Consider the following 26,645-nt stretch of genomic DNA (forward strand, 5'->3'; position numbering starts at 1 on the left):
AACTGGCATACTTGCAATGCTGGATGGTTCAGAGTGAAAACACCTATAGGCTGACAATAGTAATTGCAGGTGTTGATTAACTCATTGTGCAAAATAATTTCTAAAATGTGGTCACTTTGGGAGGTTTTCTGCTGTTTTGGTACTCTGCAAATTTCATCTGCAAGGTATTCCTGCAAAATCTGCATTGCAAAACCCAAATAGGGCTCTTCCTTTCAAAGCCCTGCTGTGTGGCCAAACAGTAGTTTCTGAAGAAATGTGGTGCATCACCGCATTTGTGAGAAATCTAACATTTCTAATATCCAAACAAAATAAATGGAGGTTTAAAAATTAATGCAGATGAAAAGTACGCATATAAAAAATGTTATTTATTGACTTTGCGTTCAGGTCGCAGTCTCCCCTGGAGGCGTGGGTTCAAATCCCACTTCTGACATCAACATTTAATTTCAAGAAACTTTTTCTTCATGTAATGTGGTTTTGAAAAATTTCCTGAGAGTCTTTGGAGTGAATCTGAATTTGTCCTCTCAAAAAAGAACTCTAGGAACATCAAACAGATTTTTTGTGCATATGTCTGTTGTTCTTTTGGCACTAGAAAAATCCTTTGGACAGTCAATGAGGAGGGACTATTTCACCTCTTTGTGTTCTCTGTCCCTATTAGGGTAGGGAATCAACCTTCTACAGTGCTGTCATGAAATATATCTAGAAACGGATTTGCTGGTAAGTCTACTTTCATAGTTTTCACCTCATACATCAATAGACCATAACGATACTTAATAAACAAAAACTTAACAAGTAGGTAATCATAGTTTAAAAAATGTGAAATGCCCATGTCATTCTGACATGTTTCAGCACATTTTGGGACAAATGGTCTCACTTTTAACAATCAATAAAATATTTTCTCTAAATTTTTGTCTCTTTTTTGCTCCAATTGTTTGCATCTCATAAAAAATAAAACTTGATGTAACATTATGCATGCAAATTGTGTTTTATGTGCGACCATGACCTATTCTAGAAGCACAGGGTCAGAATTATACTGGTGCATGGAGACAAACTGAAAATGTAAAAATTCAATGGCAAAATTGCTGTCTTTTTCTACTCATTCACAAATAGTTAATGAATGTTATTAAATATGTACAGCAAAATGGAAGGCGTTTCAAATAGAAATCATGCTTCAAAAAACAGTCAAATGAAAAATTATAATATATCCCTCCAGGTGTGACACTTGACATTTGCAGAGTGTCAAACCCCCCAGAAAATGTATAGATATGGCCGAAATAGCTCAGTTGGGAGAGCGTTAGACTGAAGATCTAAAGGTCCCGGGTTTCGGCCAAATGCTTTTTCTTCACCGTTTACATTTTAAGGAGATATTAAACAAAGCACATGGACTGATCATGATCAAAAGGCCTGAAAATCTTAACTATCTACAGAAAACAAAATGTTAAAAATTTGAGAAACGGTAACTTTTTCCTTTTGTACACATGAATGTTTTTTAGTAATTTTTCCTCTATTTTGTTTTATTTCAGATTGACTTAGCTGTAAGAGGATTAAAAGGTAACCTGATAGCTGAAACAGACAGCACTTATCAGACACTAGCTGAATGATTATAGTCAGCTTGTTTGACTTTGAAACACTGAGGCATTACTGAGACAAATGTCCTTAAAAAATATGCTGTGGACAAAGTCAAAAAGGCAAAAAAACACAAGCTCCACACAGGTCCGTCATCTTTAATTTGAAATATAGGAGGTTTCTACTTTAATGGTGAGACAAAGCATCTACATATTTGACATTGCTCCAGTGAGTAGAGCCCACTTAAAAATGTATGGGTTGCTTGTCTCTGCAAGCAAAAGCTGGGCACTAAACTGGCATACTTGCAATGCTGGATGGTTCAGAGTGAAAACACCTATAGGCTGACAATAGTAATTGCAGGTGTTGATTAACTCATTGTGCAAAATAATTTCTAAAATGTGGTCACTTTGGGAGGTTTTCTGCTGTTTTGGTACGCTGCAAATTTCATCTGCAAGGTATTCCTGCAAAATCTGCATTGCAAAACCCAAATAGGGCTCTTCCTTTCAAATCCCTGCTGTGTGGCCAAACAGTAGTTTCTGAAGAAATGTGGTGCATCACCGCATTTGTGAGAAATCTAACATTTCTAATATCCAAACAAAATAAATGGAGGTTTAAAAATTAATGCAGACGAAAAGTACGCATATAAAAAATGTTATTTATTGACTTTTTTGGGGTGGTGTGACAAGTTTGTAATCACAAGGAATGGTAACATTTCTGCTGACTAGCATGGAAGGAGTTAAATTCCAACTGCATATCGAAGTCAGGATGGCCGAGCGGTCAAAGGCGCAGCGTTCAGGTCGCAGTCTCCCCTGGAGGCGTGGGTTCAGATCCCACTTCTGACATCAACATTTAATTTCAAGTAACTTTGTCTTCATTTATTGATTAGATGAGGTCAAACAAAACTTAGTAATGTGGTTTTGAAAAATTTCCTGAGAGTCTTTGGAGTGAATCTGAATTTGTCCTCTCAAAAAAGAACACTCTAGGAACATCAAACAGATTTTTTGTGCATATGTCTGTTGTTCTTTTGGCACTAGAAAAATCCTTTGGACAGTCAATGAGGAGGGACTATTTCACCTCTTTGTGTTCTCTGTCCCTATTAGGGTAGGGAATCAACCTTCTACAGTGCTGTCATGAAATATATCTAGAAACGGATTTGCTGGTAAGTCTACTTTCATAGTTTTCACCTCATACATCAATAGACCATAACGATACTTAATAAACAAAAACTTAACAAGTAGGTAATCATAGTTTAAAAAATGTGAAATGCCCATGTCATTCTGACATGTTTCAGCACATTTTGGGACAAATGGTCTCACTTTTAACAATCAATAAAATATTTTCTCTAAATTTTTGTCTCTTTTTTGCTCCAATTGTTTGCATCTCATAAAAAATAAAACTTGATGTAACATTATGCATGCAAATTGTGTTTTATGTGCGACCATGACCTATTCTAGAAGCACAGGGTCAGAATTATACTGGTGCATGGAGACAAACTGAAAATGTAAAAATTCAATGGCAAAATTGCTGTCTTTTTCTACTCATTCACAAATAGTTAATGAATGTTATTAAATATGTACAGCAAAATGGAAGGCGTTTCAAATAGAAATCATGCTTCAAAAAACAGTCAAATGAAAAATTATAATATATCCCTCCAGGTGTGACACTTGACATTTGCAGAGTGTCAAACCCCCCAGAAAATGTATAGATATGGCCGAAATAGCTCAGTTGGGAGAGCGTTAGACTGAAGATCTAAAGGTCCCGGGTTTCGGCAAAATGCTTTTTCTTCACCATTTACATTTTAAGGAGATATTAAACAAAGCACATGGACTGATCATGATCAAAAGGCCTAAAAATCTTAACTATCTACAGAAAACAAAATGTTAAAAATTTGAGAAACGGTAACTTTTTCCTTTTGAACACATGAATGTTTTTTAGTAATTTTTCCTCTATTTTGTTTTATTTCAGATTAACTTAGCTGTAAGAGGATTAAAAGGTAACCTGATAGCTGAAACAGACAGCACTTATCAGACACTAGCTGAATGATTATAGTCAGCTTGTTTGACTTTGAAACACTGAGGCATTACTGAGACAAATGTCCTTAAAAAATATGCTGTGGACAAAGTCAAAAAGGCAAAAAACACAAGCTCCACACAGGTCCGTCATCTTTAATTTGAAATATAGGAGGTTTCTACTTTAATGGTGAGACAAAGCATCTACATATTTGACATTGCTACAGTGAGTAGAGCCCACTTAAAAATGTATGGGTTGCTTGTCTCTGCAAGCAAAAGCTGGGCACTAAACTGGCATACTTGCAATGCTGGATGGTTCAGAGTGAAAACACCTATAGGCTGACAATAGTAATTGCAGGTGTTGATTAACTCATTGTGCAAAATAATTTCTAAAATGTGGTCACTTTGGGAGGTTTTCTGCTGTTTTGGTACTCTGCAAATTTCATCTGCAAGGTATTCCTGCAAAATCTGCATTGCAAAACCCAAATAGGGCTCTTCCTTTCAAAGCCCTGCTGTGTGGCCAAACAGTAGTTTCTGAAGAAATGTGGTGCATCACCGCATTTGTGAGAAATCTAACATTTCTAATATCCAAACAAAATAAATGGAGGTTTAAAAATTAATGCAGACGAAAAGTACGCATATAAAAAATGTTATTTATTTACTTTTTTGGGGTGGTGTGACAAGTTTTTAATCACAAGGAATGGTAACATTTCTGCTGACTAGCATGGAAGGAGTTAAGTTCCAATTGCATATCGAAGTCAGGATGGCCGAGTGGTCTAAGGCGCTGCGTTAAGGTCGCAGTCTCCCCTGGAGGCGTGGGTTCAAATCCCACTTCTGACATCAACATTTAATTTCAAGAAACTTTATCTTCATGTAATGTGGTTTTGAGAAATTTCCTGAGAGTCTTTGGAGTGAATCTGAATTTGTCCTCTCAAAAAAGAACTCTAGGAACATCAAACAGATTTTTTGTGCATATGTCTGTTGTTCTATTGGCACTAGAAAAATCCTTTGGACAGTCAATGAGTAGGGACTATTTCACCTCTTTGTGTTCTCTGTCCCTATTAGGGTAGGGAATCAACCTTCTACAGTGCTGTCATGAAATATATCTAGAAACGGATTTGCTGGTAAGTCTACTTTCATAGTTTTCACATCATACATCAATAGACCATAACGATGCTTAATAAACAAAAACTTAACAAGTAGGTAATCATAGTTTAAAAAATGTGAAATGCCCATGTCATTCTGACATGTTTCAGCACATTTTGGGACAAATGGTCTCACTTTTAACAATCAATAAAATATTTTCTCTAAATTTTTGTCTCTTTTTTGCTCCAATTGTTTGCATCTCATAAAAAATAAAACTTGATGTAACATTATGCATGCAAATTGTGTTTTATGTGCGACCATGACCTATTCTAGAAGCACAGGGTCAGAATTATACTGGTGCATGGAGACAAACTGAAAATGTAAAAATTCAATGGCAAAATTGCTGTCTTTTTCTACTCATTCACAAATAGTCAATGAATGTTATTAAATATGTACAGCAAAATGGAAGGCGTTTCAAATAGAAATCATGCTTCAAAAAACAGTCAAATGAAAAATTATAATATATCCCTCCAGGTGTGACACTTGACATTTGCAGAGCGTCAAACCCCCCAGAAAATGTATAGATATGGCCGAAATAGCTCAGTTGGGAGAGCGTTAGACTGAAGATCTAAAGGTCCCGGTTTTCGGCAAAATGCTTTTTCTTCACCGTTTACATTTTAAGGAGATATTAAACAAAGCACATGGACTGATCATGATCAAAAGGCCTAAAAATCTTAACTATCTACAGAAAACAAAATGTTAAAAATTTGAGAAACGGTAACTTTTTCCTTTTGAACACTTGAATGTTTTTTAGTAATTTTTCCTCTATTTTGTTTTATTTCAGATTGACTTAGCTGTAAGAGGATTAAAAGGTAACCTGATAGCTGAAACAGACAGCACTTATCAGACACTAGCTGAATGATTATAGTCAGCTTGTTTGACTTTGAAACACTGAGGCATTACTGAGACAAATGTCCTTAAAAAATATGCTGTGGACAAAGTCAAAAAGGCAAAAAAACACAAGCTCCACACAGGTCCGTCATCTTTAATTTGAAATATAGGAGGTTTCTACTTTAATGGTGAGACAAAGCATCTACATATTTGACATTGCTCCAGTGAGTAGAGCCCACTTAAAAATGTATGGGTTGCTTGTCTCTGCAAGCAAAAGCTGGGCACTAAACTGGCATACTTGCAATGCTGGATGGTTCAGAGTGAAAACACCTATAGGCTGACAATAGTAATTGCAGGTGTTGATTAACTCATTGTGCAAAATAATTTCTAAAATGTGGTCACTTTGGGAGGTTTTCTGCTGTTTTGGTACTCTGCAAATTTCATCTGCAAGGTATTCCTGCAAAATCTGCATTGCAAAACCCAAATAGGGCTCTTCCTTTCAAAGCCCTGCTGTGTGGCCAAACAGTAGTTTCTGAAGAAATGTGGTGCATCACCGCATTTGTGAGAAATCTAACATTTCTAATATCCAAACAAAATAAATGGAGGTTTAAAAATTAATGCAGATGAAAAGTACGCATATAAAAAATGTTATTTATTGACTTTTTTGGGGTGGTGTGACAAGTTTTTAATCACAAGGAATGGTAACATTTCTGCTGACTAGCATGGAAGGAGTTAAGTTCCAATTGCATATCAAAGTCAGGATGGCCGAGTGGTCTAAGGCGCTGCGTTCAGGTCGCAGTCTCCCCTGGAGGCGTGGGTTCAAATACCACTTCTGACATCAACACTTAATTTCAAGAAACTTTATCTTCATGTAATGTGGTTTTGAAAAATTTCCTGAGAGTCTTTGGAGTGAATCTGAATTTGTCCTTTCAAAAAAGAACACTCTAGGAACATCAAACAGATTTTTTGTGCATATGTCTGTTGTTCTTTTGGCACTAGAAAAATCCTTTGGACAGTCAATGAGGAGGGACTATTTCACCTCTTTGTGTTCTCTGTCCCTATTAGGGTAGGGAATCAACCTTCTACAGTGCTGTCATGAAATATATCTAGAAACGGATTTGCTGGTAAGTCTACTTTCATAGTTTTCACCTCATACATCAATAGACCATAACGATACTTAATAAACAAAAACTTAACAAGTAGGTAATCATAGTTTAAAAAATGTGAAATGCCCATGTCATTCTGACATGTTTCAGCACATTTTGGGACAAATGGTCTCACTTTTAACAATCAATAAAATATTTTCTCTAAATTTTTGTCTCTTTTTTGCTCCAATTGTTTGCATCTCATAAAAAATAAAACTTGATGTAACATTATGCATGCAAATTGTGTTTTATGTGCGACCATGACCTATTCTAGAAGCACAGGGTCAGAATTATACTGGTGCATGGAGACAAACTGAAAATGTAAAAATTCAATGGCAAAATTGCTGTCTTTTTCTACTCATTCACAAATAGTTAATGAATGTTATTAAATATGTACAGCAAAATGGAAGGCGTTTCAAATAGAAATCATGCTTCAAAAAACAGTCAAATGAAAAATTATAATATATCCCTCCAGGTGTGACACTTGACATTTGCAGAGTGTCAAACCCCCCAGAAAATGTATAGATATGGCTGAAATAGCTCAGTTGGGAGAGCGTTAGACTGAAGATCTAAAGGTCCCGGGTTTCGGCAAAATGCTTTTTCTTCACCATTTACATTTTAAGGAGATATTAAACAAAGCACATGGACTGATCATGATCAAAAGGCCTAAAAATCTTAACTATCTACAGAAAACAAAATGTTAAAAATTTGAGAAACGGTAACTTTTTCCTTTTGAACACATGAATGTTTTTTAGTAATTTTTCCTCTATTTTGTTTTATTTCAGATTAACTTAGCTGTAAGAGGATTAAAAGGTAACCTGATAGCTGAAACAGACAGCACTTATCAGACACTAGCTGAATGATTATAGTCAGCTTGTTTGACTTTGAAACACTGAGGCATTACTGAGACAAATGTCCTTAAAAAATATGCTGTGGACAAAGTCAAAAAGGCAAAAAACACAAGCTCCACACAGGTCCGTCATCTTTAATTTGAAATATAGGAGGTTTCTACTTTAATGGTGAGACAAAGCATCTACATATTTGACATTGCTCCAGTGAGTAGAGCCCACTTAAAAATGTATGGGTTGCTTGTCTCTGCAAGCAAAAGCTGGGCACTAAACTGGCATACTTGCAATGCTGGATGGTTCAGAGTGAAAACACCTATAGGCTGACAATAGTAATTGCAGGTGTTGATTAACTCATTGTGCAAAATAATTTCTAAAATGTGGTCACTTTGGGAGGTTTTCTGCTGTTTTGGTACTCTGCAAATTTCATCTGCAAGGTATTCCTGCAAAATCTGCATTGCAAAACCCAAATAGGGCTCTTCCTTTCAAAGCCCTGCTGTGTGGCCAAACAGTAGTTTCTGAAGAAATGTGGTGCATCACCGCATTTGTGAGAAATCTAACATTTCTAATATCCAAACAAAATAAATGGAGGTTTAAAAATTAATGCAGACGAAAAGTACGCATATAAAAAATGTTATTTATTTACTTTTTTGGGGTGGTGTGACAAGCTTTTAATCACAAGGAATGGTAACATTTCTGCTGACTAGCATGGAAGGAGTTAAGTTCCAATTGCATATCGAAGTCAGGATGGCCGAGTGGTCTAAGGCGCTGCGTTAAGGTCGTAGTCTCCCCTAGAGGCGTGGGTTCAAATCCCACTTCTGACATCAACATTTAATTTCAATAAACTTTATCTTCATGTAATGTGGTTTTGAAAAATTTCCTGAGAGTCTTTGGAGTGAATCTGAATTTGTCCTCTCAAAAAAGAACTCTAGGAACATCAAACAGATTTTTTGTGCATATGTCTGTTGTTCTTTTGGCACTAGAAAAATCCTTTGGACAGTCAATGAGGAGGGACTATTTCACCTCTTTGTGTTCTCTGTCCCTATTAGGGTAGGGAATCAACCTTCTACAGTGCTGTCATGAAATATATCTAGAAACGGATTTGCTGGTAAGTCTACTTTCATAGTTTTCACCTCATACATCAATAGACCATAACGATACTTAATAAACAAAAACTTAACAAGTAGGTAATCATAGTTTAAAAAATGTGAAATGCCCATGTCATTCTGACATGTTTCAGCACATTTTGGGACAAATGGTCTCACTTTTAACAATCAATAAAATATTTTCTCTAAATTTTTGTCTCTTTTTTGCTCCAATTGTTTGCATCTCATAAAAAATAAAACTTGATGTAACATTATGCATGCAAATTGTGTTTTATGTGCGACCATGACCTATTCTAGAAGCACAGGGTCAGAATTATACTGGTGCATGGAGACAAACTGAAAATGTAAAAATTCAATGGCAAAATTGCTGTCTTTTTCTACTCATTCACAAATAGTTAATGAATGTTATTAAATATGTACAGCAAAATGGAAGGCGTTTCAAATAGAAATCATGCTTCAAAAAACAGTCAAATGAAAAATTATAATATATCCCTCCAGGTGTGACACTTGACATTTGCAGAGTGTCAAACCCCCCAGAAAATGTATAGATATGGCCGAAATAGCTCAGTTGGGAGAGCGTTAGACTGACGATCTAAAGGTCCCGGGTTTCGGCAAAATGCTTTTTCTTCACCATTTACATTTTAAGGAGATATTAAACAAAGCACATGGACTGATCATGATCAAAAGGCCTAAAAATCTTAACTACCTACAGAAAACAAAATGTTAAAAATTTGAGAAACGGTAACTTTTACCTTTTGAAAACATGAATGTTTTTTAGTAATTTTTCCTCTATTTTGTTTTATTTCAGATTGACTTAGCTGTAAGAGGATTAAAAGGTAACCTGATAGCTGAAACAGACAGCACTTATCAGACACTAGCTGAATGATTATAGTCAGCTTGTTTGACTTTGAAACACTGAGGCATTACTGAGACAAATGTCCTTAAAAAATATGCTGTGGACAAAGTCAAAAAGGCAAAAAAACACAAGCTCCACACAGGTCCGTCATCTTTAATTTGAAATATAGGAGGTTTCTACTTTAATGGTGAGACAAAGCATCTACATATTTGACATTGCTCCAGTGAGTAGAGCCCACTTAAAAATGTATGGGTTGCTTGTCTCTGCAAGCAAAAGCTGGGCACTAAACTGGCATACTTGCAATGCTGGATGGTTCAGAGTGAAAACACATATAGGCTGACAATAGTAATTGCAGGTGTTGATTAACTCATTGTGCAAAATAATTTCTAAAATGTGGTCACTTTGGGAGGTTTTCTGCTGTTTTGGTACTCTGCAAATTTCATCTGCAAGGTATTCCTGCAAAATCTGCATTGCAAAACCCAAATAGGGCTCTTCCTTTCAAAGCCCTGCTGTGTGGCCAAACAGTAGTTTCTGAAGAAATGTGGTGCATCACCGCATTTGTGAGAAATCTAACATTTCTAATATCCAAACAAAATAAATGGAGGTTTAAAAATTAATGCAGACGAAAAGTACGCATATAAAAAATGTTATTTATTGACTTTTTTGGGGTGGTGTGACAAGTTTTTAATCACAAGAAATGGTAACATTTCTGCTGACTAGCATGGAAGGAGTTAATTTCCAATTGCATATCGAAGTCAAGATGGCCGAGCGGTCTAAGGCGCTGCGTTCAGGTCGCAGTCTCCCCTGGAGGCGTGGTTTCAAATCCCACTTCTGACATCAACATTTAATTTCAAGAAACTTTATCTTCATGTAATGTGGTTTTGAAAAATTTCCTGAGAGTCTTTGGAGTGAATCTGAATTTGTCCTCTCAAAAAAGAACTCTAGGAACATCAAACAGATTTTTTGTGCATATGTCTGTTGTTCTTTTGGCACTAGAAAAATCCTTTGGACAGTCAATGAGGAGGGACTATTTCACCTCTTTGTGTTCTCTGTCCCTATTAGGGTAGGGAATCAACCTTCTACAGTGCTGTCATGAAATATATCTAGAAACGGATTTGCTGGTAAGTCTACTTTCATAGTTTTCACCTCATACATCAATAGACCATAACGATACTTAATAAACAAAAACTTAACAAGTAGGTAATCATAGTTTAAAAAATGTGAAATGCCCATGTCATTCTGACATGTTTCAGCACATTTTGGGACAAATGGTCTCACTTTTAACAATCAATAAAATATTTTCTCTAAATTTTTGTCTCTTTTTTGCTCCAATTGTTTGCATCTCATAAAAAATAAAACTTGATGTAACATTATGCATGCAAATTGTGTTTTATGTGCGACCATGACCTATTCTAGAAGCACAGGGTCAGAATTATACTGGTGCATGGAGACAAACTGAAAATGTAAAAATTCAATGGCAAAATTGCTGTCTCTTTCTACTCATTCACAAATAGTTAATGAATGTTATTAAATATGTACAGCAAAATGGAAGGCGTTTCAAATAGAAATCATGCTTCAAAAAACAGTCAAATGAAAAATTATAATATATCCCTCCAGGTGTGACACTTGACATTTGCAGAGTGTCAAACCCCCGAGAAAATGTATAGATATGGCCGAAATATCTCAGTTGGGAGAGCGTTAGACTGAAGATCTAAAGGTCCCGTGTTTCGGCAAAATGCTTTTTCTTCACCATTTACATTTTAAGGAGATATTAAACAAAGCACATGGACTGATCATGATCAAAAGGCCTAAAAATCTTAACTATCTACAGAAAACAAAATGTTAAAAATTTGAGAAACGGTAACTTTTTCCTTTTGAACACATGAATGTTTTTTAGTAATTTTTCCTCTATTTTGTTTTATTTCAGATTGACTTAGCTGTAAGAGGATTAAAAGGTAACCTGATAGCTGAAACAGACAGCACTTATCAGACACTAGCTGAATGATTATAGTCAGCTTGTTTGACTTTGAAACACTGAGGCATTACTGAGACAAATGTCCTTAAAAAATATGCTGTGGACAAAGTCAAAAAGGCAAAAAAACACAAGCTCCACACAGGTCCGTCATCTTTAATTTGAAATATAGGAGGTTTCTACTTTAATGGTGAGACAAAGCATCTACATATTTGACATTGCTCCAGTGAGTAGAGCCCACTTAAAAATGTATGGGTTGCTTGTCTCTGCAAGCAAAAGCTGGGCACTAAACTGGCATACTTGCAATGCTGGATGGTTCAGAGTGAAAACACCTATAGGCTGACAATAGTAATTGCAGGTGTTGATTAACTCATTGTGCAAAATAATTTCTAAAATGTGGTCACTTTGGGAGGTTTTCTGCTGTTTTGGTACTCTGCAAATTTCATCTGCAAGGTATTCCTGCAAAATCTGCATTGCAAAACCCAAATAGGGCTCTTCCTTTCAAAGCCCTGCTGTGTGGCCAAACAGTAGTTTCTGAAGAAATGTGGTGCATCACCGTATTTGTGAGAAATCTAACATTTCTAATATCCAAACAAAATAAATGGAGGTTTAAAAATTAATGCAGACGAAAAGTACGCATATAAAAAATGTTATTTATTGACTTTTTTGGGGTGGTGTGACAAGTTTGTAATCACAAGGAATGGTAACATTTCTGCTGACTAGCATGGAAGGAGTTAAGTTCCAATTGCATATCGAAGTCAGGATGGCCGAGCGGTCTAAGGCGCAGCGTTCAGGTCGCAGTCTCCCCTGGAGGCGTGGGTTCAGATCCCACTTCTGACATCAACATTTAATTTCAAGAAACTTTATCTTCATTTATTGATTAGATGAGGTCAAACAAAACTTAGTAATGTGGTTTTGAAAAATTTCCTGAGAGTCTTTCGAGTGAATTTGAATTTGTCCTCTCAAAAAAGAACTCTAGGAACATCAAACAGATTTTTTGTGCATATGTCGGTTGTTCTTTTGGCACTAGAAAAATCCTTTGGACAGTCAATGAGGAGGGACTATTTCACCTCTTTGTGTTCTCTGTCCCTATTAGGGTAGGGAATCAACCTTCTACAGTGCTGTCATGAAATATATCTAGAAACGGATTTGCTGGTAAGTCTACTTTCATAGTTTTCACCTCATACATCAATAGACCATAACGATACTTAATAAACAAAAACTTAACAAGTAGGTAATCATAGTTTAAAAAATGTGAAATGCCCATGTCATTCTGACATGTTTCAGCACATTTTGGGACAAATGGTCTCACTTTTAACAATCAATAAAATATTTTCTCTAAATTTTTGTCTCTTTTTTGCTCCAATTGTTTGCATCTCATAAAAAATAAAACTTGATGTAACATTATGCATGCAAATTGTGTTTTATGTGCGACCATGACCTATTCTAGAAGCACAGGGTCAGAATTATACTGGTGCATGGAGACAAACTGAAAATGTAAAAATTCAATGGCAAAATTGCTGTCTTTTTCTACTCATTCACAAATAGTTAATGAATGTTATTAAATATGTACAGCAAAATGGAAGGCGTTTCAAATAGAAATCATGCTTCAAAAAACAGTCAAATGAAAAATTATAATATATCCCTCCAGGTGTGACACTTGACATTTGCAGAGTGTCAAACCCCCCAGAAAATGTATAGATATGGCCGAAATAGCTCAGTTGGGAGAGCGTTAGACTGAAGATCTAAAGGTCCCGCGTTTCGGCAAAATGCTTTTTCTTCACCGTTTACATTTTAAGGAGATATTAAACAAAGCACATGGACTGATCATGATCAAAAGGCCTAAAAATCTTAACTATCTACAGAAAACAAAATGTTAAAAATTTGAGAAACGGTAACTTTTTCCTTTTGAACACATGAATGTTTTTTAGTAATTTTTCCTCTATTTTGTTTTATTTCAGATTGACTTAGCTGTAAGAGGATTAAAAGGTAACCTGATAGCTGAAACAGACAGCACTTATCAGACACTAGCTGAATGATTATAGTCAGCTTGTTTGACTTTGAAACACTGAGGCATTACTGAGACAAATGTCCTTAAAAAATATGCTGTGGACAAAGTCAAAAAGGCAAAAAACACAAGCTCCACACAGGTCCGTCATCTTTAATTTGAAATATAGGAGGTTTCTACTTTAATGGTGAGACAAAGCATCTACATATTTGACATTGCTCCAGTGAGTAGAGCCAACTTAAAAATGTATGGGTTGCTTGTCTCTGCAAGCAAAAGCTGGGCACTAAACTGGCATACTTGCAATGCTGGATGGATCAGAGTGAAAACACCTATAGGCTGACAATAGTAATTGCAGGTGTTGATTAACTCATTGTGCAAAATAATTTCTAAAATGTTGTCACTTTGGGAGGTTTTCTGCTGTTTTGGTACTCTGCAAATTTCATCTGCAAGGTATTCCTGCAAAATCTGCATTGCAAAACCTAAATAGGGCTCTTCCTTTCAAAGCCCTGCTGTGTGGCCAAACAGTAGTTTCTGAAGAAATGTGGTGCATCACCGCATTTGTGAGAAATCTAACATTTCTTATATCCAAACAAAATAAATGGAGGTTTAAAAATTAATGCAGACGAAAAGTACGCATATAAAAAATGTTATTTATTGACTTTTTTGGGGTGGTGTGACAAGTTTGTAATCACAAGGAATGGTAACATTTCTGCTGACTAGCATGGAAGGAGTTAAATTCCAATTGCATATTGAAGTCAGGATGGCCGAGCGGTCAAAGGCGCAGCGTTCAGGTCGCAGTCTCCCCTGGAGGAGTGGGTTCAGATCCCACTTCTGACATCAACATTTAATTTCAAGTAACTTTATCTTCATTTATTGATTAGATGAGGTCAAACAAAACTTAGTAATGTGGTTTTGAAAAATTTCCTGAGAGTCTTTGGAGTGAATCTGAATTTGTCCTCTCAAAAAAGAACACTCTAGGAACATCAAACAGATTTTTTGTGCATATGTCTGTTGTTCTTTTGGCACTAGAAAAATCCTTTGGACAGTCAATGAGGAGGGACTATTTCACCTCTTTGTGTTCTCTGTCCCTATTAGGGTAGGGAATCAACCTTCTACAGTGCTGTCATGAAATATATCTAGAAACGGATTTGCTGGTAAGTCTACTTTCATAGTTTTCACCTCATACATCAATAGACCATAACGATACTTAATAAACAAAAACTTAACAAGTAGGTAATCATAGTTTAAAAAATGTGAAATGCCCATGTCATTCTGACATGTTTCAGCACATTTTGGGACAAATGGTCTCACTTTTAACAATCAATAAAATATTTTCTCTAAATTTTTGTCTCTTTTTTGCTCCAATTGTTTGCATCTCATAAAAAATAAAACTTGATGTAACATTATGCATGCAAATTGTGTTTTATGTGCGACCATGACCTATTCTAGAAGCACAGGGTCAGAATTATACTGGTGCATGGAGACAAACTGAAAATGTAAAAATTCAATGGCAAAATTGCTGTCTTTTTCTACTCATTCACAAATAGTTAATGAATGTTATTAAATATGTACAGCAAAATGGAAGGCGTTTCAAATAGAAATCATGCTTCAAAAAACAGTCAAATGAAAAATTATAATATATCCCTCCAGGTGTGACACTTGACATTTGCAGAGTGTCAAACCCCCCAGAAAATGTATAGATATGGCCGAAATATCTCAGTTGGGAGAGCGTTAGACTGAAGATCTAAAGGTCCCGGGTTTCAGCAAAATGCTTTTTCTTCACCATTTACATTTTAAGGAGATATTAAACAAAGCACATGGACTGATCATGATCAAAAGGCCTAAAAATCTTAACTATCTACAGAAAACAAAATGTGAAAAATTTGAGAAACGGTAACTTTTTCCTTTTGAACACATGAATGTTTTTTAGTAATTTTTCCTCTATTTTGTTTTATTTCAGATTAACTTAGCTGTAAGAGGATTAAAAGGTAACCTGATAGCTGAAACAGACAGCACTTATCAGACACTAGCTGAATGATTATAGTCAGCTTGTTTGACTTTGAAACACTGAGGCATTACTGAGACAAATGTCCTTAAAAAATATGCTGTGGACAAAGTCAAAAAGGCAAAAAACACAAGCTCCACACAGGTCCGTCATCTTTAATTTGAAATATAGGAGGTTTCTACTTTAATGGTGAGACAAAGCATCTACATATTTGACATTGCTCCAGTGAGTAGAGCCAACTTAAAAATGTATGGGTTGCTTGTCTCTGCAAGCAAAAGCTGGGCACTAAACTGGCATACTTGCAATGCTGGATGGATCAGAGTGAAAACACCTATAGGCTGACAATAGTAATTGCAGGTGTTGATTAACTCATTGTGCAAAATAATTTCTAAAATTTGGTCACTTTGGGAGGTTTTCTGCTGTTTTGGTACTCTGCAAATTTCATCTGCAAGGTATTCCTGCAAAATCTGCATTGCAAAACCCAAATAGGGCTCTTCCTTTCAAAGCCCTGCTGTGTGGCCAAACAGTAGTTTCTGAAGAAATGTGGTGCATCACCGTATTTGTGAGAAATCTAACATTTCTAATATCCAAACAAAATAAATGGAGGTTTAAAAATTAATGCAGACGAAAAGTACGCATATAAAAAATGTTATTTATTGACTTTTTTGGGGTGGTGTGACAAGTTTTTAATCACAAGAAATGGTAACATTTCTGCTGACTAGCATGGAAGGAGTTAAGTTCCAATTGCATATCAAAGTCAGGATGGCCGAGTGGTCTAAGGCGCTGCGTGCAGGTCGCAGTCTCCCCTGGAGGCGTGGGTTCAAATTCCACTTCTGACATCAACATTTAATTTCAAGAAACTTTATCTTCATGTAATGTGGTTTTGAAAAATTTCCTGAGAGTCTTTGGAGTGAATCTGAATTTGTCCTCTCAAAAAAGAACTCTAGGAACATCAAACAGATTTTTTGTGCATATGTCTGTTGTTCTTTTGGCACTAGAAAAATCCTTTGGACAGTCAATGAGGAGGGACTATTTCACCTCTTTGTGTTCTCTGTCCCTATTAGGGTAGGGAATCAACCTTCTACAGTGCTGTCATGAAATATATCTAGAAACGGATTTGCTGGTAAGTCTACTTTCATAGTTTTCACCTCATACATCAATAGACCATAACGATACTTAATAAACAAAAACTTAACAAGTAGGTAATCATAGTTTAAAAAATGTGAAATGCCCATGTCATTCTGACATGTTTCAGCACATTTTGGGACAAATGGTCTCACTTTTAACAATCAATAAAATATTTTCTCTACATTTTTGTCTCTTTTTTGCTCCAAATATTTGCATCTCATAAAAAATAAAACTTGATGTAACATTATGCATGCAAATTGTGTTTTATGTGCGACCATGACCTATTCTAGAAGCACAGGGTCAGAATTATACTGGTGCATGGAGACAAACTGAAAATGTAAAAATTCAATGGCAAAATTGCTGTCTTTTTCTACTCATTCACAAATAGTTAATGAATGTTATTAAATATGTACAGCAAAATGGAAGGCGTTTCAAATAGAAATCATGCTTCAAAAAACAGTCAAATGAAAAATTATAATATATACCTCCAGGTGTGACACTTGACATTTGCAGAGTGTCAAACCCCCCAGAAAATGTATAGATATGGCCGAAATAGCTCAGTTGGGAGAGCGTTAGACTGAAGATCTAAAGGTCCCTGGTCCAATCCCGGGTTTCGGCCAAATGCTTTTTCTTCACTGTTTACATTTTAAGGAGATATTAAACAAAGCACATGGACTGATCATGATCAAATGGCCTAAAAATCTTAACTATCTACAGAAAACAAAATGTTAAAAATTTGAGAAACGGTAACTTTTTCCTTTTGAACACATGAATGTTTTTTAGTAATTTTTCCTCTATTTTGTTTTATTTCAGATTGACTTAGCTGTAAGAGGATTAAAAGGTAACCTGATAGCTGAAACAGACAGCACTTATCAGACACTAGCTGAATGATTATAGTCAGCTTGTTTGACTTTGAAACACTGAGGCATTACTGAGACAAATGTCCTTAAAAAATATGCTGTGGACAAAGTCAAAAAGGCAAAAAACACAAGCTCCACACAGGTCCGTCATCTTTAATTTGAAATATAGGAGGTTTCTACTTTAATGGTGAGACAAAGCATCTACATATTTGACATTGCTCCAGTGAGTAGAGCCCACTTAAAAATGTATGGGTTGCTTGTCTCTGCAAGCAAAAGCTGGGCACTAAACTGGCATACTTGCAATGCTGGATCAGAGTGAAAACACCTATAGGCTGACAATAGTAATTGCAGGTGTTGATTAACTCATTGTGCAAAATAATTTCTAAAATGTGGTCACTTTGGGAGGTTTTCTGCTGTTTTGGTACTCTGCAAATTTCATCTGCAAGGTATTCCTGCAAAATCTGCATTGCAAAACCCAAATAGGGCTCTTCCTTTCAAAGCCCTGCTGTGTGGCCAAACAGTAGTTTCTGAAGAAATGTGGTGCATCACCGCATTTGTGAGAAATCTAACATTTCTTATATCCAAACAAAATAAATGGAGGTTTAAAAATTAATGCAGACGAAAAGTACGCATATAAAAAATGTTATTTATTGACTTTTTTGGGGTGGTGTGACAAGTTTTTAATCACAAGAAATGGTAACATTTCTGCTGACTAGCATGGAAGGAGTTAAGTTCCAATTGCATATCAAAGTCAGGATGGCAGAGTGGTCTAAGGCGCTGCGTTTAGGTTGCAGTTTCCCCTGGAGGCGTGAGTTCAAATCCCACTTCTGACATCAACATTTAATTTCAAGAAACTTTATCTTCATGTAATGTGGTTTTGAAAAATTTCCTGAGAGTCTTTGGAGTGAATCTGAATTTGTCCTCTCAAAAAAGAACTCTAGGAACATCAAACAGATTTTTTGTGCATATGTCTGTTGTTCTTTTGGCACTAGAAAAATCCTTTGGACAGTCAATGAGGAGGGACTATTTCACCTCTTTGTGTTCTCTGTCCCTATTAGGGTAGGGAATCAACCTTCTACAGTGCTGTCATGAAATATATCTAGAAACGGATTTGCTGGTAAGTCTACTTTCATAGTTTTCACCTCATACATCAATAGACCATAACGATACTTAATAAACAAAAACTTAACAAGTAGGTAATCATAGTTTAAAAAATGTGAAATGCCCATGTCATTCTGACATGTTTCAGCACATTTTGGGACAAATGGTCTCACTTTTAACAATCAATAAAATATTTTCTCTAAATTTTTGTCTCTTTTTTGCTCCAATTGTTTGCATCTCATAAAAAATAAAACTTGATGTAACATTATGCATGCAAATTGTGTTTTATGTGCGACCATGACCTATTCTAGAAGCACAGGGTCAGAATTATACTGGTGCATGGAGACAAACTGAAAATGTAAAAATTCAATGGCAAAATTGCTGTCTTTTTCTACTCATTCACAAATAGTTAATGAATGTTATTAAATATGTACAGCAAAATGGAAGGCGTTTCAAATAGAAATCATGCTTCAAAAAACAGTCAAATGAAAAATTATAATATATCCCTCCAGGTGTGACACTTGACATTTGCAGAGTGTCAAACCCCCCAGAAAATGTATAGATATGGCCGAAATAGCTCAGTTGGGAGAGCGTTAGACTGAAGATCTAAAGGTCCCGCGTTTCGGCAAAATGCTTTTTCTTCACCGTTTACATTTTAAGGAGATATTAAACAAAGCACATGGACTGATCATGATCAAAAGGCCTAAAAATCTTAACTATCTACAGAAAACAAAATGTTAAAAATTTGAGAAACGGTAACTTTTTCCTTTTGAACACATGAATGTTTTTTAGTAATTTTTCCTCTATTTTGTTTTATTTCAGATTGACTTAGCTGTAAGAGGATTAAAAGGTAACCTGATAGCTGAAACAGACAGCACTTATCAGACACTAGCTGAATGATTATAGTCAGCTTGTTTGACTTTGAAACACTGAGGCATTACTGAGACAAATGTCCTTAAAAAATATGCTGTGGACAAAGTCAAAAAGGCAAAAAACACAAGCTCCACACAGGTCCGTCATCTTTAATTTGAAATATAGGAGGTTTCTACTTTAATGGTGAGACAAAGCATCTACATATTTGACATTGCTCCAGTGAGTAGAGCCCACTTAAAAATGTATGGGTTGCTTGCCTCTGCAAGCAAAAGCTGGGCACTAAACTGGCATACTTGCAATGCTGGATGGTTCAGAGTGAAAACACCTATAGGCTGACAATAGTAATTGCAGGTGTTGATTAACTCATTGTGCAAAATAATTTCTAAAATGTGGTCACTTTGGGAGGTTTTCTGCTATTTTGGTACTCTGCAAATTTCATCTGCAAGGTATTCCTGCAAAATCTGCATTGCAAAACCCAAATAGGGCTCTTCCTTTCAAAGCCCTGCTGTGTGGTCAAACAGTAGTTTCTGAAGAAATGTGGTGCATCACCGTATTTGTGAGAAATCTAACATTTCTAATATCCAAACAAAATAAATGGAGGTTTAAAAATTAATGCAGACGAAAAGTACGCATATAAAAAATGTTATTTATTGACTTTTTTGGGGTGGTGTGACAAGTTTGTAATCACAAGGAATGGTAACATTTCTGCTGACTAGCATGGAAGGAGTTAAGTTCCAATTGCATATCGAAGTCAGGATGGCCGAGCGGTCAAAGGCGCAGCGTTCAGGTCGTAGTCTCCCCTGGAGGCGTGGGTTCAAATCCCACTTCTGACATCAATATTTAATTTCAAGAAACTTTATCTTCATTTATTGATTAGATGAGGTCAAACAAAACTTAGTAATGTGGTTTTGAAAAATTTCCTGAGAGTCTTTGGAGTGAATCTGAATTTGTCCTCTCAAAAAAGAACTCTAGGAACATCAAACACATTTTTTGTGCATATGTCTGTTGTTCTTTTGGCACTAGAAAAATCCTTTGGACAGTCAATGAGGAGGAACTATTTCACCTCTTTGTGTTCTCTGTCCCTATTAGGGTAGGGAATCAACCTTCTACAGTGCTGTCATGAAATATATCTAGAAACGGATTTGCTGGTAAGTCTACTTTCATAGTTTTCACCTCATACATCAATAGACCATAACGATACTTAATAAACAAAAACTTAACAAGTAGGTAATCATAGTTTAAAAAATGTGAAATGCCCATGTCATTCTGACATGTTTCAGCACATTTTGGGACAAATGGTCTCACTTTTAACAATCAATAAAATATTTTCTCTAAATTTTTGTCTCTTTTTTGCTCCAATTGTTTGCATCTCATAAAAAATAAAACTTGATGTAACATTATGCATGCAAATTGTGTTTTATGTGCGACCATGACCTATTCTAGAAGCACAGGGTCAGAATTATACTGGTGCATGGAGACAAACTGAAAATGTAAAAATTCAATGGCAAAATTGCTGTCTTTTTCTACTCATTCACAAATAGTCAATGAATGTTATTAAATATGTACAGCAAAATGGAAGGCGTTTCAAATAGAAATCATGCTTCAAAAAACAGTCAAATGAAAAATTATAATATATCCCTCCAGGTGTGACACTTGACATTTGCAGAGTGTCAAACCCCCCAGAAAATGTATAGATATGGCCGAAATAGCTCAGTTGGGAGAACGTTAGACTGAAGATCTAAAGGTCCCTAGTCCAATCCCGGGTTTCGGCAAAATGCTTTTTCTTCACCGTTTACATTTTAAGGAGATATTAAACAAAGCACATGGACTGATCATGATCAAAAGGCCTAAAAATCTTAACTATCTACAGAAAACAAAATGTTAAAAATTTGAGAAACGGTAACTTTTTCCTTTTGAACACATGAATGTTTTTTAGTAATTTTTCCTCTATTTTGTTTTATTTCAGATTGACTTAGCTGTAAGAGGATTAAAAGGTAACCTGATAGCTGAAACAGACAGCACTTATCAGACACTAGCTGAATGATTATAGTCAGCTTGTTTGACTTTGAAACACTGAGGCATTCCTGAGACACATGTCCTTAAAAAATATGCTGTGGACAAAGTCAAAAAGGCAAAAAACACAAGCTCCACACAGGTCCGTCATCTTTAATTTGAAATATAGGAGGTTTCTACTTTAATGGTGAGACAAAGCATCTACATATTTGACATTGCTCCAGTGAGTAGAGCCCACTTAAAAATGTATGGGTTGCTTGTCTCTGCAAGCAAAAGCTGGGCACTAAACTGGCATACTTGCAATGCTGGATGGTTCAGAGTGAAAACACCTATAGGCTGACAATAGTAATTGCAGGTGTTGATTAACTCATTGTGCAAAATAATTTCTAAAATGTGGTCACTTTGGGAGGTTTTCTGCTGTTTTGGTACTCTGCAAATTTCATCTGCAAGGTATTCCTGCAAAATCTGCATTGCAAAACCCAAATAGGGCTCTTCCTTTCAAAGCCCTGCTGTGTGGCCAAACAGTAGTTTCTGAAGAAATGTGGTGCATCACCGCATTTGTGAGAAATCTAACATTTCTAATATCCAAACAAAATAAATGGAGGTTTAAAAATTAATGCAGACGAAAAGTACGCATATAAAAAATGTTATTTATTGACTTTTTTGGGGTGGTGTGACAAGTTTTTAATCACAAGGAATGGTAACATTTCTGCTGACTAGCATGGAAGGAGTTAAGTTCCAATTTCATATCGAAGTCAGGATGGCCGAGCGGTCTAAGGCGCTGCGTTCAGGTCGCAGTTTCCCCTGGAGGCGTGTGTTCAAATCCCACTTCTGACATCAACATTTAATTTCAAGAAACTTTATCTTCATGTAATGTGGTTTTGAAAAATTTCCCGAGAGTCTTTGGAGTGAATCTGAATTTGTCCTCTCAAAAAAGAACTCTAGGAACATCAAACAGATTTTTTGTGCATATGTCTGTTGTTCTTTTGGCACTAGAAAAATCCTTTGGACAGTCAATGAGGAGGGACTATTTCACCTCTTTGTGTTCTCTGTCCCTATTAGGGTAGGGAATCAACCTTCTACAGTGCTGTCATGAAATATATCTAGAAACGGATTTGCTGGTAAGTCTACTTTCATAGTTTTCACCTCATACATCAATAGACCATAACAATATTTAATAAACAAAAACTTAACAAGTAGGTAATCATAGTTTAAAAAATGTGAAATGCCCATGTCATTCTGACATGTTTCAGCACATTTTGGGACAAATGGTCTCACTTTTAACAATCAATAAAATATTTTCTCTAAATTTTTGTCTCTTTTTTGCTCCAATTGTTTGCATCTCATAAAAAATAAAACTTGATGTAACATTATGCATGCAAATTGTGTTTTATGTGCGACCATGACCTATTCTAGAAGCACAGGGTCAGAATTATACTGGTGCATGGAGACAAACTGAAAATGTAAAAATTCAATGGCAAAATTGCTGTCTTTTTCTACTCATTCACAAATAGTTAATGAATGTTATTAAATATGTACAGCAAAATGGAAGGCGTTTCAAATAGAAATCATGCTTCAAAAAACAGTCAAATGAAAAATTATAATATATCCCTCCAGGTGTGACACTTGACATTTGCAGAGTGTCAAACCCCCCAGAAAATGTATAGATATGGCCGAAATATCTCAGTTGGGAGAGCATTAGACTGAAGATCTAAAGGTCCCTGGTCCAATCCCGGGTTTCGGCAAAATGCTTTTTCTTCACCGTTTACATTTTAAGGAGATATTAAACAAAGCACATGGACTGATCATGATCAAAAGGCCTAAAAATCTTAACTATCTACAGAAAACAAAATGTTAAAAATTTGAGAAACGGTAACTTTTTCCTTTTGAACACATGAATGTTTTTTAGTAATTTTTCCTCTATTTTGTTTTATTTCAGATTGACTTAGCTGTAAGAGGATTAAAAGGTAACCTGATAGCTGAAACAGACAGCACTTATCAGACACTAGCTGAATGATTATAGTCAGCTTGTTTGACTTTGAAACACTGAGGCATTACTGAGACAAATGTCCTTAAAAAATATGCTGTGGACAAAGTCAAAAAGGCAAAAAACACAAGCTCCACACAGGTCCGTCATCTTTAATTTGAAATATAGGAGGTTTCTACTTTAATGGTGAGACAAAGCATCTACATATTTGACATTGCTCCAGTGAGTAGAGCCCACTTAAAAATGTATGGGTTGCTTGCCTCTGCAAGCAAAAGCTGGGCACTAAACTGGCATACTTGCAATGCTGGATGGTTCAGAGTGAAAACACCTATAGGCTGACAATAGTAATTGCAGGTGTTGATTAACTCATTGTGCAAAATAATTTCTAAAATGTGGTCACTTTGGGAGGTTTTCTGCTGTTTTGGTACTCTGCAAATTTCATCTGCAAGGTATTCCTGCAAAATCTGCATTGCAAAACCCAAATAGGGCTCTTCCTTTCAAAGCCCTGCTGTGTGGCCAAACAGTAGTTTCTGAAGAAATGTGGTGCATCACCGCATTTGTGAGAAATCTGACATTTCTAATATCCAAACAAAATAAATGGAGGTTTAAAAATTAATGCAGACGAAAAGTACGCATATAAAAAATGTTATTTATTGACTTTTTTGGGGTGGTGTGACAAGTTTTTAATCACAAGGAATGGTAACATTTCTGCTGACTAGCATGGAAGGAGTTAAGTTCCAATTTCATATCGAAGTCAAGATGGCAGAGTGGTCTAAGGCGCTGCGTTTAGGTTGCAGTTTCCCCTGGAGGCGTGGGTTCAAATCCCACTTCTGACATCAACATTTAATTTCAAGAAACTTTATCTTCATTTATTGATTAGATGAGGTCAAACAAAACTTAGTAATGTGGTTTTGAAAAATTTCCCGAGAGTCTTTGGAGTGAATCTGAATTTGTCCTCTCAAAAAAGAACTCTAGGAACATCAAACAGATTTTTTGTGCATATGTCAGTTGTTCTTTTGGCACTAGAAAAATCCTTTGGACAGTCAATGAGGAGGGACTATTTCACCTCTTTGTGTTCTCTGTCCCTATTAGGGTAGGGAATCAACCTTCTACAGTGCTGTCATGAAATATATCTAGAAACGGATTTGCTGGTAAGTCTACTTTCATAGTTTTCACCTCATACATCAATAGACCATAACAATATTTAATAAACAAAAACTTAACAAGTAGGTAATCATAGTTTAAAAAATGTGAAATGCCCATGTCATTCTGACATGTTTCAGCACATTTTGGGACAAATGGTCTCACTTTTAACAATCAATAAAATATTTTCTCTAAATTTTTGTCTCTTTTTTGCTCCAATTGTTTGCATCTCATAAAAAATAAAACTTGATGTAACATTATGCATGCAAATTGTGTTTTATGTGCGACCATGACCTATTCTAGAAGCACAGGGTCAGAATTATACTGGTGCATGGAGACAAACTGAAAATGTAAAAATTCAATGGCAAAATTGCTGTCTTTTTCTACTCATTCACAAATAGTTAATGAATGTTATTAAATATGTACAGCAAAATGGAAGGCGTTTCAAATAGAAATCATGCTTCAAAAAACAGTCAAATGAAAAATTATAATATATCCCTCCAGGTGTGACACTTGACATTTGCAGAGTGTCAAACCCCCCAGAAAATGTAAAGATATGGCCGAAATAGCTCAGTTGGGAGAGCGTTAGACTGAAGATCTAAAGGTCCCGGGTTTCGGCAAAATGCTTTTTCTTCACCGTTTACATTTTAAGGAGATATTAAACAAAGCACATGGACTGATCATGATCAAAAGGCCTAAAAATCTTAACTATCTACAGAAAACAAAATGTTAAAAATTTGAGAAACGGTAACTTTTTCCTTTTGAACACATGAATGTTTTTTAGTAATTTTTCCTCTATTTTGTTTTATTTCAGATTGACTTAGCTGTAAGAGGATTAAAAGGTAACCTGATAGCTGAAACAGACAGCACTTATCAGACACTAGCTGAATGATTATAGTCAGCTTGTTTGACTTTGAAACACTGAGGCATTACTGAGACAAATGTCCTTAAAAAATATGCTGTGGACAAAGTCAAAAAGGCAAAAAACACAAGCTCCACACAGGTCCGTCATCTTTAATTTGAAATATAGGAGGTTTCTACTTTAATGGTGAGACAAAGCATCTACATATTTGACATTGCTCCAGTGAGTAGAGCCCACTTAAAAATGTATGGGTTGCTTGTCTCTGCAAGCAAAAGCTGGGCACTAAACTGGCATACTTGCAATGCTGGATGGTTCAGAGTGAAAACACCTATAGGCTGACAATAGTAATTGCAGGTGTTGATTAACTCATTGTGCAAAATAATTTCTAAAATGTGGTCACTTTGGGAGGTTTTCTGCTGTTTTGGTACTCTGCAAATTTCATCTGCAAGGTATTCCTGCAAAATCTGCATTGCAAAACCCAAATAGGGCTCTTCCTTTCAAAGCCCTGCTGTGTGGCCAAACAGTAGTTTCTGAAGAAATGTGGTGCATCACCGCATTTGTGAGAAATCTAACATTTCTAATATCCAAACAAAATAAATGGAGGTTTAAAAATTAATGCAGACGAAAAGTACGCATATAAAAAATGTTATTTATTGACTTTTTTGGGGTGGTGTGACAAGTTTTTAATCACAAGGAATGGTAACATTTCTGCTGACTAGCATGGAAGGAGTTAAGTTCCAATTGCATATCGAAGTCAAGATGGCCGAGTGGTCTAAGGCGCTGCGTTTAGGTTGCAGTTTCCCCTGGAGGCGTGGGTTCAAATCCCACTTCTGACATCAACATTTAATTTCAAGAAACTTTATCTTCATGTAATGTGGTTTTGAAAAATTTCCTCAGAGTCTTTGGAGTGAATCTGAATTTGTCCTCTCAAAAAAGAACTCTAGGAACATCAAACAGATTTTTTGTGCATATGTCTGTTGTTCTTTTGGCACTAGAAAAATCCTTTGGACAGTCAATGAGGAGGGACTATTTCACCTCTTTGTGTTCTCTGTCCCTATTAGGGTAGGGAATCAACCTTCTACAGTGCTGTCATGAAATATATCTAGAAACGGATTTGCTGGTAAGTCTACTTTCATAGTTTTCACCTCATACATCAATAGACCATAACGATATTTAATAAACAAAAACTTAA

General features: G+C 35.8%; 5 non-coding genes across 5 annotated transcripts; all 5 read left to right on the plus strand.

Moving 5' to 3' along the window:
* Window positions 1-4,329: 4,329 nt before the first annotated feature.
* On the plus strand, window positions 4,330-4,412 carry TRNAL-AAG (transfer RNA leucine (anticodon AAG)). The gene has a single exon. It is a non-coding gene; the product is annotated as a tRNA-Leu (tRNA).
* Window positions 4,413-6,304: 1,892 nt separating this feature from the next.
* TRNAL-CAG (transfer RNA leucine (anticodon CAG)) lies at window positions 6,305-6,387 on the plus strand. Its single transcript has one exon. It is a non-coding gene; the product is annotated as a tRNA-Leu (tRNA).
* Window positions 6,388-8,280: 1,893 nt separating this feature from the next.
* On the plus strand, window positions 8,281-8,363 carry TRNAL-AAG (transfer RNA leucine (anticodon AAG)). The gene has a single exon. It is a non-coding gene; the product is annotated as a tRNA-Leu (tRNA).
* A 15,838-nt stretch (window positions 8,364-24,201) lies between these two features.
* Window positions 24,202-24,284, plus strand: TRNAL-UAG (transfer RNA leucine (anticodon UAG)). Its single transcript has one exon. It is a non-coding gene; the product is annotated as a tRNA-Leu (tRNA).
* A 1,922-nt stretch (window positions 24,285-26,206) lies between these two features.
* Window positions 26,207-26,289, plus strand: TRNAL-UAG (transfer RNA leucine (anticodon UAG)). The gene has a single exon. It is a non-coding gene; the product is annotated as a tRNA-Leu (tRNA).
* The last annotated feature ends 356 nt before the right edge of the window (window positions 26,290-26,645 follow it).

The sequence above is a fragment of the Dendrobates tinctorius genome, unplaced genomic scaffold, assembly GCF_039654945.1.
Source record: "Dendrobates tinctorius isolate UK_male_01 unplaced genomic scaffold, ASM3965494v1 ptg000350l, whole genome shotgun sequence".
In the NCBI taxonomy this organism is placed as follows: domain Eukaryota; kingdom Metazoa; phylum Chordata; class Amphibia; order Anura; family Dendrobatidae; genus Dendrobates; species Dendrobates tinctorius.